General features: G+C 47.6%; 1 protein-coding gene across 2 annotated transcripts in view; it reads left to right on the forward strand.

Moving 5' to 3' along the window:
- The window catches only part of EXTL3 (exostosin like glycosyltransferase 3), a 159,151-nt gene that overhangs the window by 80,930 nt on the left and 51,543 nt on the right, over positions 1-26,678 (forward strand). For both annotated transcript variants that reach the window (XM_058020364.1, XM_058020363.1), the window contains exon 3: positions 22,983-23,085. The gene's annotated coding sequence lies outside the window, so the exon portion shown is untranslated. The remainder of the gene's footprint in view (positions 1-22,982; positions 23,086-26,678) is intronic.

Consider the following 26,678-nt stretch of genomic DNA (forward strand, 5'->3'; position numbering starts at 1 on the left):
TTATGGGAATGGCTGAGCAAGGCTGTGCCCTTTCCTTCCTGTAAAACTGGGATGGTTGGAAGATGCCAATCAATCAGTTTTGTGTAGTGCTTACATCTTTTGCTCAAAACAAATTTGTGAGATGCTTTGCATCCTGCTGAACGGGAAGTAGCTTTTGATTTTATTTCTCCTCTCAGCTGCTCTTTGTGACCCATGAGCTCCCTGGTGAATTCCCAAGGAATGCTGTGAGCCAGGGAACAGGAGCAGAATTCCCTGAGGTCGTGCAGAAGGGTCTGGGGCACAGCTGGGAACCAAACCCCAGTCACCCAACACCCATCCCTTGCCTTAACCACTGTACAAGAATTTCCTCCTGCTGTGCCTCTAATAGAAACTGCAGGGCCAAATGAAGTGGGCAGATTGCAATCACTGCTGCTGAGTTATCCCAGCGGTGGAATTACTGCAGCCCTCTGCTTTCCCCTACTAATTTGGAAAGTTTGCTGCCTCTTCCCCCTCCTCTCCCTCCCAGAGCTCCACCTTGCCACATTCCAGGCTCTGCCTTGTGGGAAAAAGAGCCCGAATGACCAGCAAGAGCCCAGATGTTGTGGCTGGGGGCAGGAAGCACAAGTCAGCTCTGCCTGATTTGTGAAGCTAAAAATAGTGAGAGCATTAATACAAATTTCTGCTTTCAGCTGGCTGGGCAGCCCGGCCTCTCCAGAGGCATCTTCCTTGTGGGAGCCCTGAGCACAGGGAGCAGGGCAGGCAGCTCGTTAGATTAATTCCTCAGTGCCTTGGTTGCTTGTTTTATTTGCATTACAGGAGTGCCTGCAGGCCTGAGTGCAGCTGCTAAGTGAGCCTAAAGATGAATTTCAGAGTGAGGGAATGTAGTGAGTGACAGGGAGGGGACAGAACCTGCAGCCACGTGGCACCGACAGCAATAAACCTGAGGTGAGTTGTTTATTTTCTGTCAGTGAATGCCTTCAGCTCCTCACTGGGAGCTGTGGGATGCCTGGTGGATAACTGGGAAAAGCAGGCACTGTCCCCTTCCTGCAGCAGTACAGGAGGAGGGTGGTTGCTTGGGATGGTCTGTGTGGATGCTGAATGTCCTGCACAACCTTCCAGAGTCACTCCAAATCCCCTTTTCAGCGATTTCATGTCAGGGGCAGCCAGTGGGAGAGCACATTTGGGGGACTGGGGAGTGTCTGGACAGCGTTTTCCAGCCTTATGGGTGGGGTGGGGAGGGTGGGAACAACGTGATCAAAGTGGCTTTTGTTCCCTGCAGCATAGATTATAGTAATGTTGCTATGGCCACAAATCTCCCTCAAATTGCTGCAGACAATTCATGAATTTCCTTTTTTATTACATCCTAACACTGAAAACCAGCGAGGCTGCCAGAAACCTCTCCCAGGGATATCTGGAACCGCTGGAGATGTCAGGAGCTGCAGGAGGGGCTGGAATTCAGGTAGTGTGAGTATTGCTGTGCTGGGGGACGCTGGAAAAAGGGAATCTCTTGTTGCTGGAACTTTGGGATTATTCTGAGGTGAAGTAATTAAATTAACCCAAAATATCTAGCTGCTCACTTTGATCCCATGACTCCTGATTAATTAGTTATTCCCATCTCCAGGGGAATTGGGAGTATCAGCATGCCTGAGCCCTGTAAGCTTTATCCTGTTTTTGTTCCTTTCCCAAGGAAGCTGTGTGGTCAGCAGAGCCTCACCTGGCTCAGCAGTGGGGGATCCCTGGCAGTGCTTCCTGCTGCTGCAGCGCATGGGAAGTTTTATTTTATCCTCCTGTTTGTAGCTTTGCTCACTCACCAAGGTGCAGAATTCGGGTGTCCTGAGCACTGGGGGTGAGGGATTTGTGAGTGGTTTCCTTCTGGTTGAAGTCAGGCTGTACATCTTGTGTGAAATCACTCATCAGAAACTCTTGTCTTTGTGGGCAGAGAGGGAGGGAGAGGGGAGGAAGTCGGTTTTGGTTGCAGCTTTCTCACCCCACAGCTGCCTGTGAATTGGTCTGTGGGGGTTCTCTCAGGGCTTGGGGAGCAGGGCTGTGAACAGGACTCCTAAACGCCACTTGGTCACTGCCTTCTGTGGCGCTGGGCAAGCCATTTAGCTCTTTCTTGCCTTAATTGGCCTAATTAGTGCCTTTAAGGTGTCTCAAATTTCTGGTAATTGCTGCTTCTGGTTGTACACCAAGGCAGTGACCAAGAGCCCAGGGCACGTTCAGCTGGCTCCTTGTTAGTGTGTAGCCAAATAAACATCAAAACTCCTTTTGCTGTTTGATGTGACAGCTTGGAGGTGATGCCTGAGCTTGGAATCCCAGACGGTTTGGGCTGGAAGGACCTCAAAGCTCATCCCATTCCACCCCTGCCATGAGCAGGGACACCTTCCACTGTCCCAGGCTGCTCCAACCTGGCCTGGGACACTTCCAGGGGTGGGGCAGCCACAGCTTAACCCAAAGCATGGCTGTGGCCATTCCAGCACTCAGATTGCACTGCTGTGACCTTGTCTGAAAATCAAACCTCGTGTTATTTTCATCCATTTGTTAATTTGATCCTCATTGAAACCCATCCTTGGTCCTTGTCCTCTTCTGGATCATGAGGTAGATTTTTTGGTTCCATGTGACAGAGCAGAAGCTTTTATCTTCATTTCACAAGCTTAGACTCGCATTTTGCGTGCCTACATTTTGTATTTTTTGAGGAACTGCCAGATTTGTGGTTATTAAATATGATGGAACCTTTCTACCCAAGAGCAGAAATCATGGAAACAGGATTTGGGTTTTCAGGGACCCTAAAGATGTGGTTCCAACCCCATCCCCTGGGCAGGCTGTGCCTTTCAAGGGTCTGGGTAAAGCCCAGCCAGTGTTTTGGCTCTTTCATGTTTATGGTTTGGCTCTTTCATGTTTATGGTTTGGATCTTTCACATTTATGTTTTGGATCTTTCATGTTTATGGTGTGTTCTCCTTGGGCTGCCTGGTTTTTGTGGGTGTTGTGGGTCTCTTGTGCAGTGCTTCAGCAAGGATCAGCATTTTGGGGTGACCCTACACAAAGCTCAGGAAGAAATCCTGATGATTTTCTGGAGCCTCCTGGAGCACTTCTGTGAGGAGACAGAGAAGGACAAATGTGTAGGAACTCAGAAATGGAATGAGGATTGTGTGGAGATGGAAACAAAGGAGGGAAATGTCCTGGAGGAGGAATGGGGGATGAGGAGACGCATTCAGTTTGTGGGCAGAGGCCATACACCCTGATTTCATTATTTTATTTCTCCTGTTTTTTTGGGGTTTTTTTACTTCCTTCTCGTGCACTGTACCCACACTTTTCATTAATTTCTAAGAAGAGAAATAAAATACTGAAACTGTTTTGGCAGCTTCAAAAGCAGGAAATCCATATTACCGTGGTGTGGCTTTATCAGCCCGTTCTCACACTGGTGGCCTGAGCTTTGCCATCCTCAGGTGCCCTTCCCATGGCACAGTGAGCTCAGCCTGGGCTGCTGGGGCTCTCTGGAGAAATCCAGGCTATCCTGAATGGACAGGCTTGGACAGCAGCTCCAGCAAACACTGCCCTGCTCAGAGCACTCCTGTTGTCCCACATCCATGGTGAATTCTCATGTTCTCCCCACAAATACCGATTGAACAGAAAGATTTATGTTCAGGGGAAGCATAAATAAGCTCTTCAGTGTGCTGAATGTTAGTGTGATGTTTTTCTTCCTCCAGAACTGGAATGCTTGGCACAAGAAGGATGTGGATCTGTTGGAGTGGCTCCAGAGGAGGCCACAGAGATGCTCCAAGGGCTGGAGCCCCTCTGCTCTGGAGCCAGGCTGGGAGAGCTGGGGGTGCTCACCTGCAGAATAGAAGGATCCAGGGAGAGCTCAGAGCCCCTTCCAGGGCTAAAGGGGCTCCAGGAGAGCTGGAGAGGGACTGGGGACAAGGGATGGAGGAACAGGACACAGGGAATGGCTGCACACTGCCAGAGGGCAGGGATGGATGGGATATTGGGAAGGAATTGTTGGCTGTGAGGGTGGGGAGGGGCTGGGATAGAATTCCCAGAGAAGCTGTGGCTGCCCCTGGATCCCTGGAAGTGTCCAAGGCCAGGCTGGACAGGGTTTGGATCAACCTGGGATAGTGGGAGGTGTCCCTGCCCATGCCAGGGGGTGGGATGGGATGAGCTTTAAGGCCCTTCCCAGCCAAACCCATCTGTGATTCCATGAAATTCCCCCTTGCCCGATTTTTTTGAAGAGTCTTTGACAAGATGATCTTTCAGGTCCCTCCAACCCAGACCATTCTGTGATGGTTTGAAGTGTCACAAATGTGTGTCAAGTGTGGGTCCACTGTGGTCTCTGTGGCCACATTTTGCAGAGGACGCAGCCTGCAGCAAGCAGCACACGTGGCTCCAGGTGCGTTCCCTGTGAGAGGGATGGATCTGTGCTCTGTTCTCTGGTGCAGGGAATTCTCTGTCATGCAGCAGGTGGAATGTGCTGCTTCTCACCCAGAACTTGCTGATTTTTCCTCTCCTTCTTTTCCTCTGAATTCTTCACTGCCAGGCTCAGGTGGGCTCAGGAGCTTTGTCATAAAAAGCTTCCAGCTCTAATCCCTCAGTGTGCCATCAAAAAACACAGATAAAAAATACTACAGGTCCTCCTTGGTGTGTGTGTGGAGCAGAGAGGGGCAGGGAGGTGGATTTTTGGAGGAAGGACTGTGTGGAAATCTTTCCCAATTCCATTTCTGTAATCTGTGTTTAACATTCTTGTTCTGTGCTCCAGCCCCTCACCTTTAGCTGGAGTGCTCTGAGATTGCTTATCTGAAAGAGATGGAGGTTCATTATGTTAATTGGCTCTGAAATGACTGCAGCAAATATCAGTAATTGGTATTATTATTCTGCTCTTGTTGTGTCCTGGGGTTTCCAGGGAGCAGAAATGAATATGGAAAGCTGCTCTTTGTGCCGTGCTTGCTGTACCTCACGTGAGGCTGGGGTTTCAAGAGCTGTTCAGTGATTGTGAAAAATAACAGAGTGGGTGACACGGAGAGGGGAAAGATCCCTGCTCATGGATGTCTGTGTTTAATCCCAGCTCCAGGAGAGCCCTGCTCTGGCTGAGGGGAGTCAGAGCTGTGAATACAGCAAAGACACGGCCACTTGCCACATGAACCGTGGATGTGTGGCTGGAAAATTGATTTTAGGAGGGAGCAAGCGTGGAATAAACTGGTGCTGCCACTCCTGACTGTGCTGCCTAAAATTGTTTGGAGAGAGGATAACTCCTTCTGGCACGGTCTGTCTGCCTGCTGCTGACAGCACTATTTCTACCCAGAAATGAGATCATTTTTCCTCAGAACTCTTCTCTCCCAGCTCTCTGCTTTGTCCAGAATGGTTTTGTCCCTCATGAGGCAGAGTGGAGCTTTCCTGCTGGTGCTGACAGGAGTGAGCTGGGGCATAACTTGATCCTCTCTAAGCTGCAAAGCAGAGCAACATTTTGGTAATTTGCTGTAACGGGATCTCTGTGCTCAGCAGAATTTGTAATGTCAGCTGGGATTTGGTGTGGATGGGAGGACATCAGAAAGAAGGAAGGGTGGCTGGATAATTCCTCCTGAGGGGCAGCAGTGGGGCAGCTCTGATCTCTCTGTGAGCAGGGACAGGACACAGGGAATGGCTGGAGCCAGGAATATCCAGCCTAAACCAGGAAGGTTTAGATTGGATATCAGGAAAAGGTTCTTCCCTAGAGGGTGTCAGGCACTGGAACAGCTCCCCAGGGAATGGTGACGTTCCCAAGGCTGCCAGAGCTCCAGGAGAGTTTGGACAGTGCTCTCAGGGATGCACAGGTGGGGTTGTTGGGGTTGGATTGAGATCCTCATGGTCCAGCTCTGGGTATTCCATGATTCTGTAATGGATGAAGAATTTAAGAAATTCGGGGTAGGAGGCAGAAGCTGGAGTGAGGACAGCATTAGCAGGCAGGAGATCAGCTCCACAGAGAGGAAATGAGAGTGGTGGTGTTTGCAGGGGTCCCAGGATGAGGGAAGAGACAAGGCTCTGACTCCGTGTTTCAGAAGGCTGATTTATTATTTTTTGATATATATTATATTAAAACTATACTGAAAGAATAGAAGCAAGGATTTCATCAGAAGGCTGGCTAAGAATAGAAAAAGAAAGATAACAAATTCTTGTGACTGATTGAGACAGTCTGGACAGCTGGGCTGTGATTGGCCATTAATTACAAACAACCACATGAGACCAATCACAGATGCACCTGTTGCATTCCACAGCAGCAGATAATCAATGTTTACATTTTCTCCTGAGGCCTCCCAGCTTCTCAGGAGAAAAAATCCTAAGGAAAGGATTTTTCATAAAAGATGTCTGTGACAAATGAGAGTGAAGGAAATGTGAATCTGCTTTTAGTTCCTTTCTTTCTAATCCCACCTGTTTGTTTCCACTCTGTTCCCTGGCCATCCCTAGGGGTTTGGTTTTGGCAGAGGGCTGGAGGGTGATGTGATGAGGAGTGCTGGGCTGCTTTGATCCATGCATAGCCGTGACTGGGATATGGGCAGGACGCCCAGGAGGGGTTTGAGAGAGGCCTGTGGCCATCCTGACTGGAGGGAGAGTAAACCATGCTCAGTGTGAAAAATGCCAATCACTTGTTTTGAAAATCTTAAAAGTTTCATAGTAATAAAATGGTTATAAAAATAGGAATACAATTAGAGTAATAATAATTTGGACAATTTGAATTAGTACAATATGAGACAACAGAGGCAAAGAATTACAGATATCCAGGTATCTTTTTCTCGGCAACACGAGCCCAAAAAAGGACACACATTAACAAAGGATTAACCCTTAAAAACAACAGCCTGTTGCACATTCATACACCTCATCCATGATGCATAAATTCCATTCAAACACAGGATTCTGTCTGCTCATCCTCAGCTTCTTCCTCTGAATCCTGACAGCGCCTTCGAGGTGGGAAGAAGTTCATTTCTGCTGATAGAGGCAATAAATTCCTTATTTCTGAAAGATTCAGGTGTCCTGGGACTGCTATCTCTCTGTGAGCCCTTTCGTTAAAAAAATATCCAACATAGGATAGTTTCTATTTTAACATTTTGTTATAACCTAAAACTCTATTTACCATACTACTTAAGAGAATGAATCCAGCATTACTTTCTAACACAACACAGATAATATTCATTTGAATATTTGTGAAAAGCCAATCATAAAATACACACATTTTTCACACTCAGCGTGTAGGGCACAGGAGTTATTCCTTCTGCATTGTGGAAAAGCAAATGTTTGTAATGATTCCCTTCCTGTCCTGTAGCAGCCAGGCTGGAAGTTGCCAAGGGAGTTGATTTTTCCATTCCTGGGGTCCTGTAATCAAACCCCAACTGCATTTCTCCAGACCAAATCACAAATACTTGAGGGTATTTGTATTATAATACCTGTAAATCCAGGTACTGATTGCACTTTTATCCCCATCTACAGCTCCAAGCATCCTGGTTTGTTCTCCTGCTCTCTGCTTTTCCAAGCATTAGTTTACTTGGCAAAACCAGATCTGCATCACCTCTCCAGCTCTGGAATCACTGCTGGTGCTCATTAAAAGCTGAGTTCCAGTTTTGGAGGTGCGGTGAGTTGGGAAGAGTGTTAGAGCCACGTTACAGCTGTAGGGGATACTTAAAATGAATGGAAAATACTGATTTGCACAAGGAGAGCTGCTTGGAAGGAGTGGATGAGAACATGGTGGGCAAGGGAATCCTTTTTTTCTCTCCAGCTGCCTTGTGGATGCCTGGAGCTTTGTAAAGAAATTTGCCACAGTCTGATGCACTCATTGTGGAATTAAGGACAAATTTTGATGCTACTGTTTTAGGACTGTTTTCCTTATTATTTGAATCTTTGCTCAGAAAAAAAGTCTCAAGGTTTTTTTTTCACTGTGTCTCTGGGTCCTCTCTGAGCAGCGCAAGACACTGCTGACCTTTCAGTGGACTCAGATTTTCTGAAGTTTCACCTCTTTTTATTTAATTTCTAATTTTTTAAAATAAAATATTCCTCAGATTGAAGCTGGAATGATACAACTTCCATCTGGGAACTATTTTAGATGTAATTTGAAAAAACAGACTGTAAAACACACACGCGTAAAAACAGTTTGTCCTTTCCAATGTACTAGAAAATGATTCTCAGCAGCCTCTTAATGCCCTCTGCTCGCCTGTATTTAAGCTCCATGACATGCTCAGAGACACAGTTACACTGGATTTTAATACTGACTCACACATAAATTCCCAGTATGGATCATTTGGGGGAGATTAATATGGAGAATATGTTAATAGTGAGGAATTTGAAGTCATTGCAGATTTTGCAGCACTGAGTGTGCACAAGGAGCTCGGTGACTGTGAAGCTGCTGTCCGGTTTGGCTTGAAAATGAGATCACTCAAAAAATGTCCCCTGAACTTTGGAAATTCTGTGGATGTGCACAGATCCTCCTGCCTTAGAAACATGGAATCCCAGAATGGTTTGGGTTGGAAGGGACTTCAGAGGTCATCTCATCCCATCCCTTGGGCAGGGACGCATCCCACTGTCCCAGGCTGCTCCACGCCCTGTCCAGCCTGGTCTTGGGCACTGCCAGGGATCCAGGGGCAGCCACAGCTGCTCTGGGAATTCTATTCCAGGGCCTCCCCACCCTCACAGCCAAAAATTCCTTCCCAATATCCCATCTAACCCTGCCTTGTGTCCTGCCCTTGTCCCATTCCCTGTGCCAGGGCCTCCTCACCCTCACAGCCAAGAATTCCTGCCCAGTATCCCACCCTAACCCTGTCTTGTGTCCTGTCCTTGTCCCATTCCCTGTGTCAGGGGCCTCCTCACTCTCCCAGCCAAGAATTGCCTCCCAATATCCCATCCAACCCTGCCCTGTGTCTGTGGGAAGCCATTCCTGTGCCAAGGGCCTCCTCACCCTCACAGCCAAGCATTCCTGCCCAATATCCCATCTAACCCTGCCCTGTGTCCTGTCCTTGTCCCATTCCCTGTGTCAGGGCCTCCTCACCTTCACAGCCAAGAATTCCTGCCCAATATCCCACCCTAACCCTGCCTTGTGTCCTGTCCTTGTCCCATTCCCTGTGTCAGGGGCCTCACCACCCTCCAAGGCAAGAATTTCTTCCCAATATCCCATCTAACCCTCCTTGTGTCCTGTCCTTGTCCCATTCCCTGTGCCAGGGCCTCCTCACCCCCACAGCCAAGAATTGCCTCCCAATATCCCATCCAACCCTGCCCTGTGTCTGTGGGAAGCCATTCCCGTGCCAAGGGCCTCCTCACCCTCACAGCCAAAAATTTCTTCCCAATATCCCATCCAACCCTGTCTTGTGTCCTGTCCTTGTCCCATTCGCTGTGTCAGGGCCCTCACCACCCTCCAAGGCAAGAATTTCTTCCCAATATTCCATCTAACCCTGCCCTGTGTCCTGTCCTTGTCCCATTCCCTGTGCCAGGGGTCTCCTCACTCTCCCAGCCAAGAATTGCCTCCCAATATCCCATCTAACCCTGCCCTGTGTCCTGCCCTTGTCCCATTCCCTGTGTCCTGTCCCTCATGGCACTATCCAAAGGTGTGAATCATTTTTTTTTTGCAGGTTTCTGGACCCCATCTCCCCCCTTTTTTGGCTTTTTAGCATTCTTTGTGCCTCCACCTCTAGTCAGGGCAATTTTTTGGTACGAGGCAGGAATGAGTCACCACTTACCAGCTTCAGGATTTACCAGCTGATCCCATCAGCTTTCCATAGGGTGCCACTGATTTCCCAGGCTTTGATTTGCTGCTGTTTTTCATGAGCATCGCCCTGAGCCCCAGGGAGGTCCCTTGATTAAGTCATTAGTGCTCTGTGGGACCTCATGGGGAGCCCAGGCTGCCTCAAATAATGAGCTGACACAAGAGTGGCAGCATCAGATGGATCCTGCCCCATCCCTTCTCCTTCTGATTCTTTATTTTTCACAGTGGGCTTGGTTACGGTGCCATCTGATTTTTGTGAGAGGGATTTTTTTGTGGAGAAATAAAATTTGGGCAAGGATCATGTAAAAATAATGTCTGGGTCCTTAAAAATAATGTTTGTCCTGCCCTTCCTCTTCTTCATCCCCAGCTGCAGGGTTTGCTGGAGACTTAAAAAAAACCCAAACAAAACAAACCAAACACCAAATTGCTTTTGAGTAACGTGAAATCCTGATTATGGAAATGTGAATAATGGATCACAGCACACATTCATGTTCTGCCTGCTCAGAAATCCTGCCGGTGGCCTGTGCTTGGGCATCTAAAGGGAATTTTAAAAAAGCTTTTTGGGGTGGCTGTGTGAGACCAAAACCTTCATGATGGTTTTGGGTGCAAAGCAGCAATGATGTGTGTGTAATAGATAAATAAACTATTGAGGTCTTTTCCAAAGAACCAGGCAGCCTAAATTGGGTGTTGCAGCAAAGCAAAGCAGCAGAGAAGGGTGGGTGAGGAGCCCTGAGAGGGGATTGATGGTTGTTCTTAGTTTGGGAGAGGGGATTGGTGCCATTCCTAAGCTTTTTCTGTGTTTGAAAAACCTGTCTTCAGTTGTTCATATCATGCCAAACTTCAGGTAGAACAGAACATTCCAGCTAATTGCTTGCTGGTGCTTTTTGGGAAGTGTAATTCAAACTGTTCAGCTGTTTTGGAGGATGAGACTGAGCAAATACATTTCCTCACAATTAAAAATAAATACAAATAAAGGCAGGGTGACCAATTCAAGTCACGGTGCCTCTGCACTTGGGAGCAATGATTGGATATTTGGCAAATACCTCATTTGCAGTTCCCATAAAAATCCACCAAAGCTGGGCCAGTTTGAAAACATGAGGGAATAAAGGCAGGGAATTAAGAGGGAGAAGAGGGAGAAAAATTTTATTTCTTAATCATCACTGAATACCACCCTCGGGTTGGATCCTGTCCTCGCTGTTCCCATGGGCTGTGTCATTTTGGGGAAGCTGCTGGAAACAATCTCTGCAGAAATATTCTTCCCAGAGCACTGGTTTTGAACAGCCTGGATTCAGTTTTTGCAGGGATGATGGAATTCAGTGGGACTGCCCTCTCTGTATGTGAAAATATATAGTTATATAGAGGTGTATGGTGGTGAGAATGATAAAATATCCCTGTATATAAATGTGAAAGTGTTTAAGGATGGGGTTTGGAGCAACCTGGGGTAGTGGAAAGTGTCTCTGCTCGTGCTAGGGGGTGGAACTGGATGAGCTTTTGGGTCCCTTTCAACCCAAACCATTCTGTGAGATATTAAAATCTGAGGCATCCCCTCATGAGCAGAAGCTGCTGATCCCTGCCCATCCTCTGAGGCTCCTGTCCTTGTGGAATGTTGGTGACAATTTAAGAGCCAAATTTGGGTTGAAACAGCTTCAGAAGGTTCTAGAAAGCACAGTTGTACACATTGTACTTCTGTAGGAATCCAGCTGGAGGTGGGATGGTGCATTGGGCTCTTGGCTTGGAGCCTCATGGGGGACAATGGGGATAAAAATCTTTATTTTTCTTTTGGTGGAGGTGGCGACCTCTAAGAAAAATAAACATGGCAAAATAAGCATTACAGAGTATTTTGTCTTCCTGATACAGGAAATTTTTGTGGCACAACATCTGAGATGACCACACAGGTCCCCCATGCTGAGTTAACCCAGCAGGAATCAGTGCAGGAGATGCTCCAAACCAAACCAACAAAAACCTGCGTGGCTTTGAGATGGAGCCTGTGGCAAAATGAGCAGAGCTCTGGACTTCACAGCCTCTAATAAAGGTTTTGCAGGTGTTGAAGTTACAGAATTAAACATCACTGCTGGTGGCACCACCCATCGCTCCTGTGGTGACAAAAGCCTGCAGGAGTTCCAGGGAAGAGGAGGGAAATGTGAGAGTCACTGAAGGATGATTTGTCTTATCTGCTGGGCAAACACTCAGATTTGCCAGTTTTTCCTGTTATTTTTGTTTGATAGAGGGCAGATAAGCAGATTCATTTTTTAAGGACCTCTTCTTGTGCTTAATCAATTTTCTCTTGTGTGTAGTGAAAAGAAATCGAGTGTCAAATTTGTGCTTGTAGGGAGGAGTGGGTTCTCTGTGAGCTGCTCTGAACAAACCCATCTTTGTGTGACCAGGCAGCATCAGAGCTGTCAGGAAGGTCCTGTGAGCCCCTGTCTCCGCTCTTTTTTTATCAGGATAGGAAATAAAAGTCACGGAAAGGCTTTGATAAAGCTGTAAATGTGATCACGGGAGCTCTTAGGAGTAGCTGCATCCTGGCCCTTGTGATTTTCATCAAGTGCAGAGAATAAGAAAATCTGTGGAGCTCACAACACCAGTGGAGTAATAAATTGTTCCAAGAATATGAAAAGCGACTTGGAGCAATCCAGATGATTTTTAAACTGGAGTGAGCAGGGTGGGCTGTGCCTGGGGCAGAGGGCTCAGCCCTCCAGGAACTGTGCAAAGGTTCTTGTGGTTGCACTGAGCAGCCAAATCTGCTTCAGTTCCCCAAAAAACAAGTGTTTAATGCCATCTCTGTGAGCTGGGAAATAGGAACAAAGGATGTTTTTACACCAAAAACTGAATTTCTGACAATACTGCTCAAGTATTAGCTCCGATATCTGTGTGTTAAAATAGTTGTGGGAAAAGCTGGAGATCCTGCAGGAGGAGCAGCAGGGCAGCTTTTGGATCAGGGTAAAAATATCTGGAGCTGAACTTTTAAACTCTCCCACTTTGCTTATGGGTCAGGAGAGAGAGCAGAACTTGAATCCCTTCTCTGGGAAAAGCTGCTTGGAAGGTGACACTGAAAGGTGGACGTGGGCTGGGATGAAATTCCCTGGAAGGGATGGATTTGCTGCCTCTGAATTTATCTTTGGGGGTTGAACTTGCTTCTTCCTTACCTGTGGGAATGCTGAGATATCCAGAGAGGGTGGCACCAGTTTGGTGGCAGTGAGCAAATGAGGTTTCCATTGCCTTTCTTGAAGATAAAAATCTCAAGGCGCATTTTCTGCTGTGAAAGCAAAGTGCTGTCATGGAACAGAGGGTGGCTTTGCACCATAAAATCCAGGAAGTTCTTGCTTGGATCAGTTCCTTTCAAATGGATGTTGGCAGTGGGCTGGGAGCTTAGGAGAATTTTCTGGAAGGGGATTGTTGTCACTTCTGTGTGTTCTTCCTGCTGGAGAAGGAAGAGCTGTGCCAAGACAGATTCTGATGTGCCTCGAGTTATTCTTTGCAGCAGTTCATTTACCCCTGCTGAGCATCCCTGACTTCATGGTAATTCTCTGTGCCACTCAGCTGCTTTAAGGTGAAAAGGATTTGTAAAATCCTCAGCTGTTGGTCCAAGTGAAAAGGAACACCAAGAACCTTAATTTGAATTTATCCCTGAAAGTCTTGAGCCTCTGGAGTGTGCAAAGTGATTTTTTAAATAAAGTTTTTCTGAGTTAGATAAGGGAAAAAAAAAAATCCGTATTTCCTCTCAAAATGAGATCCTAATCATGGAATCATTCAGGTTGGAAAACTTCTCTAAGATTATTGAGTCCAGCTCTGCCAAAGCCACCACTGACCCATGTCCCCAAGTGTCACATCCACACAGCATCTAAATCCCTCCAGGGATGGGGAATCCACCACTGCCCTGGGCAGCTGTGCCAGGGCTGGACAACTCTTTTGGGGAAGAAATGATTCCTAACACCCAACTAAAATTATTCCTAATACCCAATTGAAATATTCTTTTGTCTTGTTGCTCCTTGTTGATAAATGTTGGGAGTAACATGAATGTCTTGAGCCTCTGGAGTGTGCAAAGTGATTTCTTTAATAAAGTTTTTCTGAGTTAGATAAGAGGGGAAAATTCCTTCTTTCCTCTCAAAATTAAGTCCTAATCATGGATTGGAAGACTTCTCTAAGATTATTGAATCCAGCTCTGCCAAAGCCACCACTGATCCCTGTCCCCAAGTGTCACATCCACACAGCATCTAAATTCCTGGGCAGCTGTGCCAGGGCTGGACATCTCTTTTGGGGAAGAAATGATTCCTAACACCCAACTAAAATTATTCCTAATACCCAATTGAAATATTCTTTTGTCTTGTTGCTCCTTGTTGATAAATGTTGGGAGTAACATGAATGTCTTGAGCCTCTGGAGTGTGCAAAGTGATTTCTTTAATGAAGTTTTTCTGAGTTAGATAAGAGGGGAAAATTCCTTCTTTCCTCTCAAAATTAAGTCCTAATCATGGATTGGAAGACTTCTCTAAGATTATTGAATCCAGCTCTGCCAAAGCCACCACTGATCCCTGTCCCCAAGTGTCACATCCACACAGAATCTAAATTCCTGGACAGCTGTGCCAGGGCTGGACAACTCTTTTGGGGAAGAAATTATTCCTAATACCCAACTGAAATAATGTCTTTGGTCTTGTTTTTCCTTGTTGATAAATGTTGGGAGTAACATGAATGTCTTGAGCCTCTGGAGTGTGCAAAGTGATTTCTTTAATAAAGTTTTTCTGAGTTAGATAAGAGGGGAAAAATTTCTTCTTTCCTCTCATTAAGTCCTAAAAATGAAATAATTTAGGTTGGAAGACTTCTATAAGATTATTGAGTCCATCTCTGCAAAGCCACCACTGATCCCTGTCCCCAAGTGTCACATCCACACAGAATCTAAATTCCTGGGCAGCTGTGCCAGGGCTGGACATCTCTTTTGAGGCAGAAATTATTCCTAATAACCAGCTGAAATATTGTCTTTTGTCTTGTTGCTCCTTGTTGATAAATGTTAGGAGTAACAGTTCCATGGTAAATGTCCTGTTTTCCTCATCCACCCTCATTTCCACCTTGGACATCCCTGTGCGTTCCTTTTTTCCTCTCTGTGGTTTTCAAACTTTAGCTTGCTGAGGGAATTCAGGGATTTTTAAAGGGAATCTTTGTCCCTTTGGGATTTCAGTGGTCACTTGGCCATCCAAAAGTCGAGGTTGAGAGTTGTGTCTCATGCAAGAGGGGCATGAAAGGAGAATTTTGGCCTCTGGGGTGGGTGATTGGGAGCACACAGAGCTCTCAGTGGAGCATTTCCAGCCTGAGTTACACCCTGCCTTGCGTGCTGGCAGGCTCCTGCTCAGCTGAAGGTGAATTATCACCTTAAATCCCTTTCCCTTCTGGTGGCTCAGCAGCTTTTAGGGCATCTCCAAGCTGCCTAAATTTGGATCTGAGTCTGAACCCAGCAAAGTCTGTGAAGGTGCAGGATAAGGACAAGGCAGGAGAAACTTGGCGGGTTTGGACTTGACTCTTGGGGCCAGGGAGGATAATTTCCCAATTTGTTTCTGGGAAATCACTTGGTTTTGTTCAGGTTTATGGAAGAAACTCACAGTTTATCCTTCACCAGCCTGTTAAAATTCCTTTCTCACAACAGGATCATAAAACCTTTGACTTTCTCTCTCTGCTTGCAACAACAGGTTTTGATTTCCCTGTTTGTGGGAAATTGGGGCTCTCTGGAGTTTTTTTATGGGGATTTCTCCCCCCACAGACCCCTCCTGTGTTATCCCACTCATAATATCAGGATTTCCAAGCACTCTTTAATTTCCAGCTCTGCTTTACATGTCCTTTTCTGGAGGATTAATGTGCTGGTAACCTCTGTGCATAAACAATTCAGGAGCAAATGCAGTTAATGGACCCTGATGGTTTTTTGGCCATTTTTATGGGACACGATGCCTGAATTAGCCTGGGAAATTTTTCTGCTCTTAAATATCAGAGCTCAATTTAATGTTTTGTGTTGTCCAGACATCTGCTGGACTTTGACATCTCCTTAATGGCACTTGGAGTGGGAGTGCCAGGGCTGTGGATCTGGGTCTGTGTTGCTCTGTCCCCATCAGGTTGGAGAATCCCAGGAATTATCTCCTGGGCATAATTCTGTATTAGGTTGTAATATTTGTCTGCATTAATACAGGAGAATGAGCTTAAATAATTGTACTGAAACCAAATTTTAGATTTGCAGCAGCACCTCTGACAGTGGGAGAAATAATGGTGGTGCAGGCAGGTGAGGGAAGGAAAAAACCAGTCTGGATAAGAGCTTCGAAAGAAAAGAAAATAGGGAAGCAAGTGGAGATAATTGTCAGGGAAGAGTGAGATGGAAGCAGATTGGGATGTTTTTGTGACCAGGAGTAAAGGAAAAAGCTTTTTGGTGAGCTCTGTGAGGATGAGCAGAGGAAAATGGACAAATTTCTCTGGCTGGTGACAAGATGAGGTGAGAAAATAAAACTGAGAGCATTAAATATCCCAAGATGCCATTTAGTGCTGTGTGTACCCTCCCCCATGAACAGGGACTGCTCCAGGCCACCTGGGGCTGCAAATTCTCCATCCCTGTGTCCTGTGGGGCAGGAGGAGATCTGTGTGCATGTCTGAGAGGCTGGCTTTAATTTCCAGGAGGATGTAGGTCTTGTTTGTGTTGGAGCAGCCAGCAGGAGAGGCCAGGAAGGGACCATGTGTGTAAGAGCAGGGCTGGATTCCCCGTGGAGCAGAGGAGCCTTCCTGGGCATCTCTGCACAGCTGCTCTCTGGATCAGCCATGAAAAAACAAAGCAAAAAAAAAAAAAAAAGCAATTAAAATGTTCTTTAGAAAAGATAACAACAGCAAAGTTCTGTTTCAAAGGACGGAAGGCTCCTTACCCACTAAATTCATCCCATCACGGGGATTCCTGTGATCTCCAGAGACCTTTAGGAGCTGCAGCTCACCACATCAAAGGAGTGTCCGTGGGGCTTGGAGCACAGCCATGGAATATTCAGGTGCCATGGGGGGTTCACAAGGCTCTGAGTCTGTGCCCAGGGAACAGATATTCCCTTGCCAAGGCACCATCTGACAGCCTCCCCCTTCCAGACAGCTCTGCATCAAAGGTGACCTGAAAAACTTTTTTCAATACATTAAAACATGGCCCAGACTTAAAAATGCCAAAGTCCAGGTTTAAGAACTTTGCCTCTGCTTAAAAGAGGTTTCTTTGAAAGGAAGTTTTGCTTGTCCTCACAGATTTTAAGCTCTGTGAACCATGGGCCTCTCTCCTGGCACAATGTCTGCATGTGCTGAAGGGGGACATGGAGGGACACACAGCAGGGGACAGCTGAGAATGATCCATGCTCCAAAACTTGGGTGGCATCATCTGATATCCCAGAGGGCAGGGCTGGATGGGATTTTGGGAAGGAATTCCTGGCTGGGAGGGTGGGGAGGCCCTGGCACAGGGTGCCCAGAGCAGCTGTGGCTGCCCCTGGATCCCTGGCAGTGCCCAAGGCCAGGGTGGATGGGGTGAGGATGAGGATTTCTCTCCTCTGCCCATGGCACAGGGTGACCAGGGTCCTGCAGTGTCCCCTCTGTGCTGAGTCAGGATCAATGCAGGTCCCTGTGAGCCCTTCCAGGATTGTCACCCTTGGCTCTCCCTCTCTGCAAGCACCCCAAGAGCCGGTTTGGGGTGACCCACGTGTGTTCCATGGCTTGCTGTGTGTGCGTAGGAGATGGGGACCTCAGGAAAGCTCAGCACCCTGGGGGACAATGGGGGCACCATTGGCTGCTGCCCAAAGCCCTGCAGAGCTTTGGCCTGGAATGGCCCAGGAATGGCCCTTGTTCCTTTGGCCTGGAATGGCCTTGGAGTGGCCCTTGTTCCTTTGGCCTGGAATGGCCCTGGAATGGCCCTTGTTCCTTTGACTGAGAATGGCCCTGGAATGGCCCTTGTTCCTTTGGCCTGGAATGGCCCTGGAATGGCCCAGGAATGGCCCTTGTTCCTTTGACCGGGAATGGCCCTGGAATGGCCCAGGAATGGCCCTTGTTCCTTTGGCCTGGAATGGCCCTGGAATGGCCCTGGAATGGCACTGGAATGGCCCTGGAATGGCCCTTGTTCCTTTGACCGGGAATGGCCCAGGAATGGCCCTGGAATGGCCCTTGTTCCTTTGCCCTGGAATGGCCCAGGAATGGCCCTGGAATGGCCCTTGTTCCTTTGGCCTGGAATGGCCCTGGAATGGGCCTGGTTCCTGTGACCTGGAATGGCCCTGGAATGGCCCTTGTTCCTTTGACCGGGAATGGCCCTGGATTGGCTCGTGTTCCTTTGGCCTGGAATGGCCCTGAAATGGCCCTTGTTCCTTTGGCCTGGAATGGCCCTGGAATGGCCCTGAAATGGCCCTTGTTCCTTTGGCCTGGAATGGCCCTGAAATGGCCCTTGTTCCTTTGGCCTGGAATGGCCCTGGTTCCTTTGGCCTGGAATGGCCCTTGTTCCTGTGACCTGGAATGGCCCTTGTTCCTTTGACCTGGAATGGCCTTGGAATGGCCCTTGTTCCTTTGACCTGGAATGGCCCAGGAATGGCCCTTGTTCCTGTGACCTGGAATGGCCCTGGAATGGCCCTTGTTCCTTGGGCCTGGAATGGCCCTGGATTGGTCCTTGTTCCTGTGACCTGGAATGGCCCTGGAATGGCCCTGGAATGGCCCTGGTTCCTTCCACCCTCCCACAAAGGACCTGTTCCAGATTGCAAGGCAAGCTGTATTCTATCACCATCTGTATGGCAGTTGTCTTTTGTCGAGTGGGCAGTTTGCCTTATCTCTCTCTCTGAGGGACCACACCCACTCCTCCCTCTGGAGGGACATCTGCTGATAACAGCTATTGAATGGCACTGCATGGCTGATAAGAACTACAGCATCCCATTGGGAGATGCTCCACCCAGAGGGAGGAGCCAAGCATTGCTACCTGGATCTAATCTGGAGATCCTGGAACACCAGCACAGATCCTCCCCTGGATTCCCCAGAGGAACAGCAGCTGCCTCTTCTGGATCTTTGGAGGAAGAATACCCGTGACTGTGTTCGCAGGGGTCCCAGGGTGGGGGAAGAGACAAGAATGTGGACTCCATATTGAGAAGGCTGATTTATTATTTCATGATATATGTTATATTAAAATTCTACTAAAAGAATAGAAGAAAGGATTTCATCAGAAGGCTGGCTAAGAATAGGAAAAGAAGGAATGAATAACAAAGGCTGGACTGTGATTGGCCATTAATTAGAAACAACCACATGAGACCGATCGCAGATCCACCTGTTGCATTCCACAGCAGCAGATAACCATTGTTTACATTTTGTTCCTCTCAGCTTCTCAGGAGAAAAAATCCTAAGGAAAGGGTTTTTCATAAAAGATGTCTGTGACAACTGCCCCCTTTTCTACAGGATCCCTGCTCCAGCAGAGCCACCCCTGACACTCCAGGAGGGCTGCAGCCGCATTTCCAATTGTGCTGCCAACACCCTGACCCACAGAGTGTCAGGTTGTGTTTGACTCTGTCAGTGTTTTAATTTACTGCATTGTTTATTTTATCCTTTTATTTTCTTCCCTATTAAAGAAGTGTTATTTCCTGCTCCCATATTTTTGCCTGAGAGCCCCTAAATTTAAAATTTATAGCAATTGGGAGGGGTGGGGAGAGTTCACATTTTCCATTTCAGAGGAGCTCCTGCCTTCCTTAGCAGACTCCTGCCTTTCCAAACAGAGACAGTGACATTTCCCTGTTTTCCTGGGATGGTTTCCCTGATGGGATGTGGGATGGAGTGAAGCAGCCAGCAGACATCTCAGCATCTCTGTGTTCCTCCCCTCCAGCCCTGCAGGGTCCAGGGCAGTGCCTGAGGCCACCTCTGAACCGTGAGTGAACAGAGCAGCCCCTCACGTCCCAAATCTGAGCTGTGCTCCCATCTGGGAGCAAAACCTGCATTTAAAAAATCCCACTTTTACACCACTCCATGGCATTCAGTAACAAATAAATCCCACCAACCTGGGGAGGGTTTTTACTCCAGGAGATGTTGAAGTGACAGGGAACTTCCCTGCCTGCCTTTTGTGGGGACAACACAAACCAGCAGAGCAGAAAGACATCCAGAATATCACTTTTCAGAGCAGCAGCAGATCTTTCTGTCAAAGGAGACATTTCACAAGGATGGGCATGGCTGCATTCATGGCAAAACAATCAATGGGGATGAAAACCAACATTTCCCACCAGCCTGGCGTGGTCAGGCTGGTCCCTGAGTTCAAGGAATAAATTTTATTTTGATCATCCATAGGGAAGAGTCCAGCAGAACCCTGGGATGGGAATTTTCAGAACATTTCTCCTCTGGCCAGCACTCCTGGAGGCTTTTCTGGGTTGGGTCTGTGCCAGCCTTGTTGTGCTCCAGTTTGTCACCTGCCTTGCTTGCTGTGTCCCAGCAGATGTGACAGAGCCCTGCTGGCTCCTGATGATGGGGAGAGTTTCTGTGTGTTCCTGTGGTTTGGCAGAGCTGCAGAAATCAGCATTTCCCCCTGTTTTATTGTTTTATGGATCCCCCTCCCCTTCTGCCAAGTGGGAATAACATTGCAGAAAGTGCCTGGAGTTGCTGAGTCTTCAACATCTTCTGCTGGTCCAGGCAGTTCTTTGAAAGTTGGAATTTTTGGGGACTTTTTTTCTTTTTTTTTTGCTCAAATAGCAGCTTGAGATGGGCCAGAAACTGTTGTGGCAGTGCCTCTAAAATCCTTAAGCTGCTTGAATCACTCCAAGGAGCCAGGCAGTAAAAGAGCTGGAATAAAATGTATCCCTCAATGTCCTTCACTTCTGCTGACAACTGCAGTTTAAATTACTGGGGCAACCCTTCAGCATAGCTGGCTTGTAAAAACTAATAAAATATAAAATGAAGTTAGAACAGAGACTGGCCACCTTTTCTGGGGTGGAGAGTAGGGAGAAATCACACTTTTTTGGGGGGGTGAGCCTCTGCTGGGGTGCTGTTATTGCTTTAATGACAGTGATCAGAGTAAAATATTAATATTTGCTGGAATTTTGACATCATATCAATTATATAGTGTTTATTAGACAAGGGCCTTCACTTTAATAATGAAGTGGCATTTATTCTATGAAGAATAAATGTTTTCCAGAGCTTACATTAAAATTAGGCTTTTTAAAAAACACTCTTAGGCTCTCTTCTAGTGGAAGGTGTCCCTGCCCATGGCAGGGGGTTGAATGAGATGATATTTGAGGTTCCTTCTAACCCAGACAATTCTGTGACTCTCAGAACAGTGGTTTGTTTGGGATTTGGGCATCCCATTGCCACGTGCTCTGATTCCTTGGCTCCTCTGCCCCAAATGACCAGAGTTTCAGGGACAATAATTGGTGGCTTTGAGTTAAAAAAAAGACAGATTTTTATTTTGTAAGCTGTCAGCATTCCAAGCTTGCCATGAAACATCTCCAGGGTTCCTTTTAACCCAGACAGTTCTGTGACTCTCAGGTGTGTGATTTGTTTGCCTGATGGATTTGGGCATCCCATTGCCACGTGCTCTGATTCCTTGGCTCCTCTGCCCCAAGTGACCAGAGTTTCAGGGACAATAATTGGTAGCTTTGAAGGAAAAAAAGGCAGATTTTAATTTTTTAAGCTGTCAGCATTCCAAGCCTGCCATGAAACATCTCCAGGGTTCCTTTTAACCCAGACAGTTCTGTGACTCTCAGGTGTGTGATTTGTTTGCCTGATGGATTTGGGCATCCCATTGCCACGTGCTCTGATTCCTTGGCTCCTCTGCCCAAAGTGACCAGAGTTTCAGGGACAATAATTGGTGGCTTTGAGTTAAAAAAAAGACAGATTTTTATTTTGTAAGCTGTCAGCATTCCAAGCCTGCCACGAAACATCTCCAGAGCTGGGAGAGGCAGTGAGGGCCGTGCAGATGCTGCAGCGTGGGTGAGGTTTGGAGTGGATATTTCACAGGTCATGTTGAGATAAAAACCTCAGCTGTGGCTGTTGAGAAACATCTTCACTCTCCTGGAGAACTCTGGGAGGATCTTTGCAATCAGGGCAGGAAGGAGGGTTCTCTAGAAGGGTCCTGGCTGCTCTTGTTTCTGCCAACGTTTTGTAGCTGATGGAGCCGTGCCAGGACCTGCAGCCTGCCAGGAGGGACCGGCTCCCATCACCAAGTGTTTCCTTCTTTGTATCCCAAAGATGTGGGCACTCAGCAAGTGTTTTGCCAGCTGAAGTGAAAGGGATGGAAGGGGATGGAAGCAGCCTTTATAAAGCAGCAGCAGCAGCATCCAAGGACCAGCCCTGAGTCCCTGCTGGGAGCTGGGGCTGGGGAGAGGCTGCGAGTATGGAACACATTAGTGAGAGTCAGGGTGGGGACGGGCAGGCTGGGATGCTCTGCTGCCCCAGAGGCTGTGTGGGAGGATGAAGGCAGGATGTGGATGATCCTTTTTGTTTTAAAACAAAGGGAAATGCCACTGACTTCGCCCGAGAAGGATAATCCCGGAGCCTTGGGCTTTTCTTAACAAAAGGTATTTTATTTTTCTTTTAATTTTTTTTTTTTGGTCTGTTTGTCTGCTGAGATCAGAGGGGTTGTTTGCAGCAGAGGTGTGGCTGAGAGAGGATTTGAGCTAGGGGAGAAACTGGATGGAGAATTGGTGGGAATTGCTGGGCTTGAGGCTGGACTTGGTGGGTGGAACTCGTGGTTGGAACACAACGGGTTGGGCTGGGTGGTTTGCAGTGATCCTCTTGGACCTTGGCACTCATGGAACAATGGAGATAATGACTTTATTTAATATTTTTGTGGGAAATGATCCCATGGATGTAGTGTGAGAGCTGTCGATTATCAGGTGTTGTACAGGAGGATTTTTGGGTGAAGTGAGGGAGTTGAAAATGCCTGGAAGGGGCTCAGAGCTGATGGAGCAGGGAGCTGCTGCTGACCCACATCTGATCCCTTTTAGGTTTGCAATTTCCCTTCTCCAGGTGGTCTCATTTGTGCCTGATTCCCCCTTCAGCCTCCTTTACTCCCCAGCAGCTCAAACTGTCAAACTTGTAGGAGCTTCCAGGCTTAGGAGCACATCATAAATCACAGGATCCCAGAATGGTTTGGGAGACAAGGGACCTTAAAGCTCCTCTCATTCCACACCCTGCCATGGGCAGGGCCACCTTCCACTCCCCCAGGGTGCTCAATCCCTGTTTGGAGAGGTCCAGAAGGAATGTTTGTGTCAGAGTTCCTCTCTTGCACGCTGCCTCAAGGCCATGCAGAACTTATTTCATGACTCCATGTGGTTTTGTCTGTGTTTTTCTGTTCAACAGGAGGGAAACCCTTGAGATCAGCGCTGGGAGGAAGAAGAGAGGTGGAGGAGGAGTCGATGTGGGATGTGGGACAGGTCTGAGCCAAGGAGCTGAGGGACAGCAGGTAAAGCACAAAGGAGCCCCATGCCTGGGGTTAAGCTGCTTCTTCCCTTGCTGGATTTTAACATAATTCACCAAAACATCTCACACCCTCCTAACAAAACTCTCCTCCTCCCCATAGTCCAGCTGGAACAATGTTGAGATGAGAAAAGCTTGTAAAAATAGGGCAGGACCAGCACAGTGTCACCCCCAGAGCTTTAATCAAGCTCCTTACATATTTTTTGGCCATCAGCTCTTTCATTTAATCATCCATTAATTGCTGAAAGTTTTAGCCAAATTCATTTGGCAGAAGTTGCAGGCGAAGAAGCAGCATTTCACAATATTCTGGTTTCAGCACTTTTCAATTCTGATTTTAAAAGCCATGTTGAATGTCACTGATGGTCTGAGCTCAGTGTCTGTGTGCCTCAGGATCCAAATCCCTGCACACAGCTCAGGGGGAAGTTGGGCTCTGAACATTTTTCTTCTTTAGCGTCATTCTCTGGGCAGATTCTTGTCCCCAAACTCTTTGTAATCAAGGTGTGAGGATGAGTCCTTGGGTGCTGATCACAGCTCTGGGGTGGGGGTGTGTGGTTCTCTGGGAGCTTTCCAGTCTCACTGCAGAGGCTGGAATTGCTGCCAGCAGCACATTTCTCCTTCCCCAGTTTCCTTCTCACTCCTGTAAGGCAGCCAGGGGATGAGATGAGATTTTGTGCCCTGTGCTGAGCTCCTTCAGGCAAACTCAGGCTCTGGAGTGTTGTCAGAACTGCTGATGAGTTTGGGCTCCAGCAGAGGTGTCAGGAGTGAACAGAGGAGTCAGGGAGTGGCATTTGCTGGCACAGGGACACGAGGACAGCACGGGACATTGACATCCTGTACAAGCTGCCCAAGTTCTGGAGTGGAAGCAGCATGTGGATTTTGACTGGGTTACTCCAGTCAGAATCTGGCTGCTAAATCTGATTCCTGCTCTCAGGAGAGCTTGGATGAGCTGAGATGGGCTGTGGTTCAGCACAGAGCACACGAGGTGCTCTCAGGGTCCCTTGTGGCCACGAGCTCTGCTCCTCTGAGAAGAGATCCCAGCTGCAGCTCCAGTGACACATGGCCAGTCCCAGCCTGTGGACTTGCCCAGTTTCCTTCTCACTCCTGTAAGGCAGCCAGGGGATGAGATGAGATTTTGTGCTCTGTGCTGAGCTCCTTCAGGCTCTGGAGTGTTGTCAGAACTGCTGATGAGTTTGGGCTCCAGCAGAGGTGTCAGGAGTGAGCAGAGGAGTCAGGGAGTGGCATTTGCTGGCACAGGGACACGAGGACAGCACGGGGCAGTGACATCCTGCACAAAGCTGCTCTGTCAGCCCAGTCCAGCACGTGGATTGTGACTGGGAGCCACCAGAGTTCCCCAAGTCAGAATCTGGCTGCTAAATCTGATTCCTGCTCTCAGGAGAGCTTGGATGAGCTGTGATGGGCTGTGGTTCAGCACAGAGCACACGAGGTGCTCTCAGGGTCCCTTGTGGCCATGAGCTCTGCTCCTCTGAGAAGAGATCCCAGCTGCAGCTCCAAGGACAGACTGACAGGCACATGGCCAGTCCCAGCCCCTGTTGTGACTCCCTGTCAGAGGGTTTCTCCAGGAGCTCTGTGTCCTTGGAGCATCTGCTCTGGATATTCTTGGGGCTGAGCTGCTTCCAGCAGGCTTAGCAAGTGTGCCTGTGATTTCCTGCAGGAAATCCAAACCATGCAGGGTGGTGTTCAGCTTGTGGGCCTGTGACTATCAAACCATCATTGCATTTTTAAGTTGCCTTTTTTCATTACTTTTTAAAAAACCTGGTAGCTGTCTCCCCACCCCTGACGCCATATCTGTGCATCTGTGGAGTTTTTTTCTCCCTGCCTTGTTCAAGCGAAAGAGTAAATCCTTTTTGATTTATTCCAGAGCAGCCCTCGAGCTCAGCTCCTGTGAGAGCCTGCTGACTTGGAGTTCAAAAGATCTCACAGCTTTGAGGCCAGGCTGTGGTCTTCCATCTTGCCTCAGAGTTAAACTGAAAGAGAAAATTCCTTTTCTTCTTAAAAAGAAAAATCACCATGCTGTGTAAGGGAATCAGACTTACCTGGAGCAGCAGAGAACGCCAACATGCAGAATTCCAGGTTAAAAATCTGGTTGTTTAGCAAGGCTTTATTTTCAAGCACTGAGCACGTTGTTTAGGAAGTGTTTTGTGGAGATAAATACTCCTTTAAAAGCAGAGCTGCTGCCTGGCTGGGAGCCAGCCTGTGATCCTACATTAAAGCATTTTTTGGGTGTTTAAACCACTGCATTACCACGGTGGCTAGAAATGGAAGTTCTTATCCCTGGCTTCCTGCAGATCTGCAGGGTTAGATGACATTTTAGGAAGAAATTCTTTACTCTAAGAGTGGTGGTGAGGTGAATAGAATTCCCACAGCAGCCCCTGGATCCCTGGAAGTGTCCAGGGCCAGGCTGGGCAGGGTTTGGAGCAGCCTGGGACAGTGGAAGGTGTTCCTACCCATGGCAGGGGGATAATGGGATGCTCTTTAAAGTCCTTTCCAGCCCAAATCATTCCATGATTCAATGAGGTGCAGACATATCTGGCATATATATATATGTGTGTGTTTATATGATTTATATACATATATAGAACAAAACAAACCTATAAGGACTATTTATATCCTATTCCACTTGCACTGCTCCCTGCTTAGTCCAGATTTATGCAGTTGTGGCTGCAGCTGTGAGCTTGCAAGGGCAGAGATAATGGATGGAGGACTTTTAATAACTGTAGGGACCCTCCTTTTAAAATCCAGCTGCTCTGAGCAAGGTGACCTTGGCTCTGACTTGGAAATCCAGCCCTGCAGGGGAAGGAGATGCTGATCCATGGAGCAAAATCTTGGCCAGACAGAAGGGAAAGCACAGGTTGGGCTGGTGGAGTTTTCAGCACTCTTGAAGTTGTCAGGCTGTTAAAACTATGGGTGCTCTCCCAAATTTGGATTTACACCTGGCAGTGGTGTATCTCTGTTTTTCAAAAAGCTCCAGTCCTGGAGTGGAGAGAGAAGCAGCTTTTTTACAGCAGCACAAAGGACTGGCAGCATAAGGGACAGCTCAGGTAGCCCTCAGAGGTGTGAGGGAAATCTCACACTGTGTTTTCTCAGAGAACTCCTCCAGAAATCCTTTCTTTCAAAGTTTTTGGGCCTGTGGAGAGTGTGCATGGAAGCACCTTGGTGTTTTATCCCCCTTTTCAGGAAAAAATGTTGAAAGTTGAAAAAAATGTTGAAAGAAAGCTGAAACTGTCGTGATTCTCTGGGATGTGTGGGTGCAGTAAAGGCACAGAGCTCAGGTGACAGTAAAGGACAGGGAACAGAGTGGCTCTTCTGTGTTCTGTCCCACAGAAACAGAAAACCCACATCCTGACCTTCTCCCATGTTCTGAGCCAGCAGTAAAATAGGAATATTTTGGGTTTTTTTTCCCCCCAAATCTAATTTGAAACATGATGACTGGACCATTCTTAAGCAGCTTCCAACTTAACAATAAAGAAACTTCACGGAGTGCTTGGCAGGAGTCTCTGTACATAATTTAGATCATAATCAGATGCATTAACACATTTTATATGGATCTCATGGGGGCCA

This window comes from Melospiza georgiana, chromosome 3 (assembly GCF_028018845.1).
Source record: "Melospiza georgiana isolate bMelGeo1 chromosome 3, bMelGeo1.pri, whole genome shotgun sequence".
Taxonomy (NCBI): Eukaryota; Metazoa; Chordata; class Aves; order Passeriformes; family Passerellidae; genus Melospiza; species Melospiza georgiana.